The sequence below is a fragment of the Leptonychotes weddellii genome, chromosome 5, assembly GCF_054177405.1.
Source record: "Leptonychotes weddellii isolate Sample4059 chromosome 5, ASM5417740v2, whole genome shotgun sequence".
Taxonomy (NCBI): Eukaryota; Metazoa; Chordata; class Mammalia; order Carnivora; family Phocidae; genus Leptonychotes; species Leptonychotes weddellii.
Genome location: NC_138373.1, coordinates 6,306,528 through 6,312,873, shown reverse-complemented (window position 1 = coordinate 6,312,873; position 6,346 = coordinate 6,306,528). Strand labels below are relative to the sequence as shown.

Below are 6,346 nucleotides of genomic sequence, written 5' to 3'. Positions count from 1 at the left end.
GGAACAATATAATTAATTTCTGACTCTCATCCAACAATTATCAGAATATTGATCTGATGAAATAAAGTTTCTATTGGGGCAAGATGGAATTTTGAGAATTTTAATGTTAATTAAAAGGGAGACATATGGGGACGTGTGGGTGGCTCAGCTGATTAAGCTTCAGCCTTCGGCTCAGGTCATGATCCCAGGGTCCTGGGATCGAGTCCCGCACTGGGCTCCTTGCTCAGCGGGGAAGCCTACTTCTCCCTCTCTCTCTCTGACAAATAAATAAATAAAACCTTCAAAAAAAAGGGGGAGACATATGTTCCCAAAGATTGAAAAACACTGTTTCTGTAAGAGAACTCTAAATATCAAAAGTCTTCTTGGCAGGAATCTTCAGTTGAATGTTTTTAAGTTCTATGAATTTTGGTGTGGTGTTCCCCACTTAGCTATTTCTGAGTAAGAGCTGACAAGATTGAGGGATGATTGAGGGATGACAGACCTCATCAGTAATCTGGGGATGTTTTGGCTGTAAAAGACTGATTATTCAGTATTTTGTTGAAACAAAAGATACCATCACTGGTCCATTCCAATGAGACATGATGTGACTAATTCACACCTCCTATAAAGACGCCACTGTTGCTCAGAACATTCTGGAGGTTGGGGGGGGGCGGGAAGGGAGTTCCCTTTCTAACCTGCCTTCAGAGGCTTTTGTCTGTTACACAGTATTTCAACCATCCTCTAAGGTATTAAAAAAAATTTTTTGACCTTGAAACTGATTATGGAACCAGCATCATTTCAGATGCTATTTCTTTGTTTCAAAAATTACTTAATATTCTAGATGTGAAATGTAAGAAATGAAACAAGCGAACAAAGAAAGAAACAAACCAAAACATACTCTTAGCTACAGAGAATAAACTGGTGGTGACCTGGGGGTGGGGTGGCTGGGGGTGGGGTGGGGTGGGGTGGGGGGGAGATGGGTGAAACAGGTGATGGGGATGAAGGAGGGCACTTGTCTTGATGAGCGCTGAGTAATGTATTAAATTGTTGGATCGCTATATTGCACACCTGAGACCAATATAATACCTTTTTGAAGGTTTTATTTATTTATTTGATACTCTAAATACCAAAAAAAAAAAAAGTTTCTAACAGATCTACTGCAAACATATACAATGCTTACTTTTACTTTTATCAAACAATTGTAACTAGCTGACAACATTATGACAATCTTGTCCTCCTTTGAAATCACACAAGCCATTTTCCAGTTTGGCAACTCTAACTCCGAGGCTCAAAGGCTAGCAGCAGAGGTTTATTGATTTATTTTTTATTTAAAAAAAAAAAATAGGGGGCACCTGGCTGGCTTAGTCAGAAGAGCATGTGACTCTTGATCTCGGGGTTGTGAGTTTGAGCCCCACATTCAGCATAGAGCGTATTTAAAAAAAATTTCAACAGAAGAAAATCAAATTTAGCTTGGTATGTACAGGGAGCCACACAGACATGAAATTCCAAAGGCAGTCTGGCAACATGGAGGCTTATATAACAGCCTGAGCTAAGGAGAGGGGTCTGAGGATACTAAGATGAGGAAGATCATTAGCAGGAAGGTGAGAGGAGATGTTTGCAAAACAGAAGGTGCCCTATTATGCAGGTTTTTTAGGTAAAGAAGAATCTCCTTGATAGCTCTCTTTCTGGTATAGGCAGTCACTTGAGGGGAAAGGTGAAGAGCCTTTCCTGAATCTGCTGGGTTTCAATTGCTTTTAACTCAAAATACTATTCATGTAAACTGCCCCATCTTGGGGCAGCCTGCCCTTGGCTCCTGAAGTTCCCTCCTCTGAAAAATCGAAGTTTCACACATTGTAAGTCTAGTACCAGCAGAGGTTTAGCATACAAATCTGCACATAACACCCAGCTGTTGACAACCATTTTATTAATTTCTCTGTTTGGCACACAAAAGTCACAGCCTGGTCTCTGCCTCCTCATACTGTCTCATCACTCCCCTCCTCACTCCCTATGACCCATTAATGCTCAATTTTCAGGGCAGATTTCTATTTGTCGTCCAAATCTCAGCTTAATAATAAATACACAAAAAGACACTTAACCTTAGTTATAATAAAAGACATGAAAATTAAAGCTACAATGAAACGCTTCCATCTATCAGACTGGCAAAGATTTCTTTAAAAATCCAATAATGCTCTGTATTGATTCCCGCCCCCCACCCCGAAAAAGCCAGTTATTTCACATTTGGTCATGCTGAGTTTGCCTAAAGGTTCACTCAGGGATGCCCTCCAGGTCTTGGCTTCTGAATTTTTCTTTCTTCTTTTTTTTTTTAAATTTATGATTGATTGATTGTAAGCTCTATGCCCAACGTGCGGCTTGAACTTAATGACCTTGAGATCAAGAGTCACATGTTCTACTGACTGAGCCAGCCAGGCGCCCAGGCTTCTGAAGCTTTCTTAACAAAGTATTTATAAAATCAAAAGCATGTGGATAGAAAACAAGAGGCTTGGGGCGCCTGGGTGGCTCAGCCTGTTGAGCATCTGCCTTCGGCTCCGGTTCTGGGTTCGAGCCCTGCGTTGGGCTCCCTGCTCAATGGGGAGTCTGCCTCTCCCTCTCCCTGCAGCTCCCCGTTTGTACTCTCTCTCTGTCAAATAAATAAATAAAATCTTTAAAAAAAAATTAAAAAAAAAGAAAACAAGAGGCTTCATTACTAAGTCACATTGTCTTCAACCACAGTGAACTACTTTCTTTAGGCTACCTAGAATGTTTAGCACAAGAGGCTCATAAGTTCAGTCTACTATAACCAGAAGAGAATCGTTCCTATTTCCAGGGTTTTTTTTTTTTTCTTTCTTTCTTTCCCTTTTTTTTTTTTAAGATTTTATTTATTTATTTGACAGAGATACAGCGAGAGAAAGAGCACAAGCAGGGGGAGTGGGAGAGGGAGAAGCAGGCTCCCGCTGAGGGGGCAGCCCGATGCGGGGCTCGATCCCAGGACCCCAGGATCATGACCTGAGCCGAAGGCAGACGCTTAACCACTGAGCCACCCAGGCGCTCCTCTTTTCCTCTCTTTTATGACAATTTCCCCAAATGTATACTTTTATAAAAGTGCCCCAAATCCATTACGGAACAAGATGAGGCACAAATAAACCAAATTATCACAGATTCTAACAACTGACTGGTACTTACCAACTAATGCTAGAACGTCTTTAACACACTCATTGTGTACCTGAAAACGCGTAGGCAGGCAAATTGGGTAACTGAGGCACAGAATTCTACTGTACAGTATTTACTTTCTGCATAGCAGCCTTCCAATCCCTGAGAACAATTGCTTTTCGCCTCTCATCTCTCTTCTTCACAGTTCCTTCAACTGTTCCTTATAATAACATAGGTTTCCAAGGTCCTCACCCACCAGATCACCTTTCCCTCGACAAACTATTTATAAATGGTAAAATAAAAATGCGTTTCCAAACTCGAGCAGATGCCCGTTGTGTGTGTGCTTTCTATCTGAACAAAGCTCGACGGTACTATTCCCTTTCTTGGATCAGCCGCGACCCGGGACTTCTAATGAGGCTCGGTTCCCACAGCAGGTCTCCAAGCCCCTCAGGCGTGTTCTCATCAATTAGCCCTGAGTTGGGACTTCCTGTTGAGAGCCAGGGAAAAAAAGAGAAGGCAACCCGGGTCCGACTGACGGCTCGGCTCAGGAAGAGCACAGAAAAACTGCTCTGGAACGAGAATGAGGCAGTTTCATTTGTGAAACCCCCGGGGCGGGGCGGAAAAGGCTTTCCCGTGAGCAAGAGCCTCGGCTACCTGGGGCTGGGTAGAAGCGCGGGCTCCTCCCTGAAGACCTCCCAGGGCGGGTCAGCCAGGGTTCTCCAGAGGCCACAGCTGCTCAACCTACTCCTCCCTCCCCGAACCCTTTCGGCCAAGGCTCTCTCTCCCGCCCGCCACGCGAACCAGGAACCGAGAGACTCACCGCATTTGAATCCGCTCGAAGCGCTCGTACACCTCGATGCACCCCGCGGCCGGCGCAGCCGGAAGTGCGTAAGGGCCCCGCCCCCGCTGGAGTCTAACTGGGCCGTAGCGGTCCCTCTAGGAACTGGGAAAGTCGTCTCTGCATCTCGGTGTCTCGGGTTCGTGGGGGTCGAGGCGCTTTGGGGACAGGCGGAGTCGCTCCACTACGGGAACACGGACCTAGTTCCACCCACCTCCCTTTTTTTTAACCAAGGAGGTGCCAACAAGGTGAAGGCTTTGGCCGTTCTCCCACCCCATCCCCGACGTCCCGGTCCAGGGAGAGGGTCCCCTCGTGGACTTCAGAGCCCTAGGGGTTCACCCGTGACCTGGGCCCGTCGCTTCGTGAGAACTTGATCCACGTTTATGGACACGGAGCCCCACGTTTGGCCCAGGAAGCCAGAGATTGAGTGATCACTGTCAGACTTGAGTCACGGTGGCATCAATTTGAACAGAATTCTGGGCAGAAATCTCAGAGGCTGCCTTCTAAGGTGCTCCTGATGCTGTGGGGCTTGTTGAAGTCTCTGCCTTTTCTCCCGCTGCTTCTGCTAAGCTGCAGGTTTCAGACTAGATTCTCAGTGTTTCTTTCTGCACCACCCTCTCCAGCCCCCACTGAGTTTGCTTTTGCCTGATCCCTCCTCAAAAGGCACACTTGCTGAAGGACAGCAGCATGCCTGCACATGAAATTCCCTGCCTAAATGCACCCTGACTTTATAGAAACATGGTATCATTTCCCCCTTTTTTGGGGGGCGGGTCATTAATTTTTTTTTTTTTTTTAATTTTCAAAGATAAACGTAGAGAGGATGACAGTGAGCCTCCATGTAGCAACTGGCCAGTTTCAACAGTCTTCACATGATCAGTCTTGTTTCATTCATTCATTCCCCCCATGCATGGTCAGACATCTAAGATGGGTGGGTTCTGGCTGCCACCTGTTAAGAGGCACCAAAAAGCCAATGGTGGCCCAGAAATGAGCAAATTGGAGGGTGTGAGGTCTGAACACCATACCATTGCACTGGAGAGAATCTGGAGAATTCTTCCTTACTTTAGGTAGGAAAAGAGGGGAGAATGAGGGACAAAGTAGTCACAGTTTTCAAATATGTAAAGAGCTGTCATTTCCAAAAGAAATGTGTTTTATAGGACCCCAGAATTCAGAACTAAGACCAATGAATGGAAACGCTAGAAAAGTTCAATGTAAGGAATGACTTCCTAATAAAGTTGCTCAAAATAGCCACTTCCTGTATCATCTGGTGCTGTCTTGGATAGGTGGGAGAGCCCTGGGGATGGGGAGGACAGGAGTATTGCAGAGCGCATTTTTGGGCTTCATACAGCTTGCCTGCCCCATACCCCTGTTAGTTTTTCCTTGACTTCCAACCCTTTCACAACACTCCTTCACTGTTACCATTCCCTCCATATACCTCCTTAGAGCACTTACTATGGGCAAGGTACTGTTAAGCACTTGGTTTCACTTCCTTATTGCTCCATTAAAAACCTCAAAACTGAGTGACTTAACGCAACAATCATTTCTCATATGATCTCACAAATCTGTGAATTGGCTGAGTTCTCCTGCTTCCTGTGGTGTCATCTAAGGAGCTGGGATGGCTGGCAGTTGATGCTGGCGCACAGACTGGAAGCTCAGCTGGGATGTGGGCCTTGGGGTTCAGTGCTCCTCCGTGTGAGCGTCTCCCCATGGCTGCTTGGGCTTCCTCATGATATGAGTCGCTTCCTTAAGAGGTCAAGGCAGAATTTGCAGATGTTTAGGGCCCAGCCTTGGATCTTTGCCTAGCCATGCAACCAGTGAGCTGTGACGTTGAGGCTTGAAGGAAATCCTTCCAACTCCAAGCTTGTTGCTCTTTCTAAAGCAAAGGAGGGGTGCCTGGGTGGCTCAGTCGGTTAAGTGTCTGACTCTTAATTTCGGCTCAGGTCATGATCTCAGGGTCGTGAGATTGAGCCCTGTGTCGGGCTCTGCACTCAGCCGGGAGTCTGCTTGTGATTCTCTCTCTCCTTTTCCCTCTGCCCTTCCCCCTGCTTGTGCGCTCGCTCACGCTCTCTCTCAAATAAATTAATTTTAAAAATCTTTAAAAAAAAGCAAAGGAGGGCGCCTGGGTGGCTCAGTTGGTTGAGCGACTGCCTTCGGCTCAGGTCATGATCCTGGAGTCCCTGGATCGAGTCCCGCATCAGGCTCCCTGCTCAGCAGGGAGTCTGCTTCTCCCTCTGACCCTCCCCCCTCTCATGTACTTGCTCTCTCTCATTCTCTCTCTCAAATAAATAAATAAAATCTTTTAAAAAAAATAAAAAAATTAAAAAAAGCAAAGGAGCCCAGAGTTCGAAAATATTAATGCCAAAATAGACCTTAAGGATGATCTGG

The 6,346-nt window shown here is 45.8% G+C and overlaps 1 protein-coding gene across 1 annotated transcript in view; it reads right to left on the bottom strand.

Annotated features, from left to right (window-relative positions):
- The window catches only part of LOC102744275 (uncharacterized), a 31,493-nt gene extending 25,992 nt beyond the window's left edge, over positions 1-5,501 (bottom strand). The window contains exon 1 of the mRNA XM_081822769.1: positions 3,947-5,501. The gene's annotated coding sequence lies outside the window, so the exon portion shown is untranslated. The remainder of the gene's footprint in view (positions 1-3,946) is intronic.
- Between the last annotated feature and the right edge of the window lie 845 nt (positions 5,502-6,346).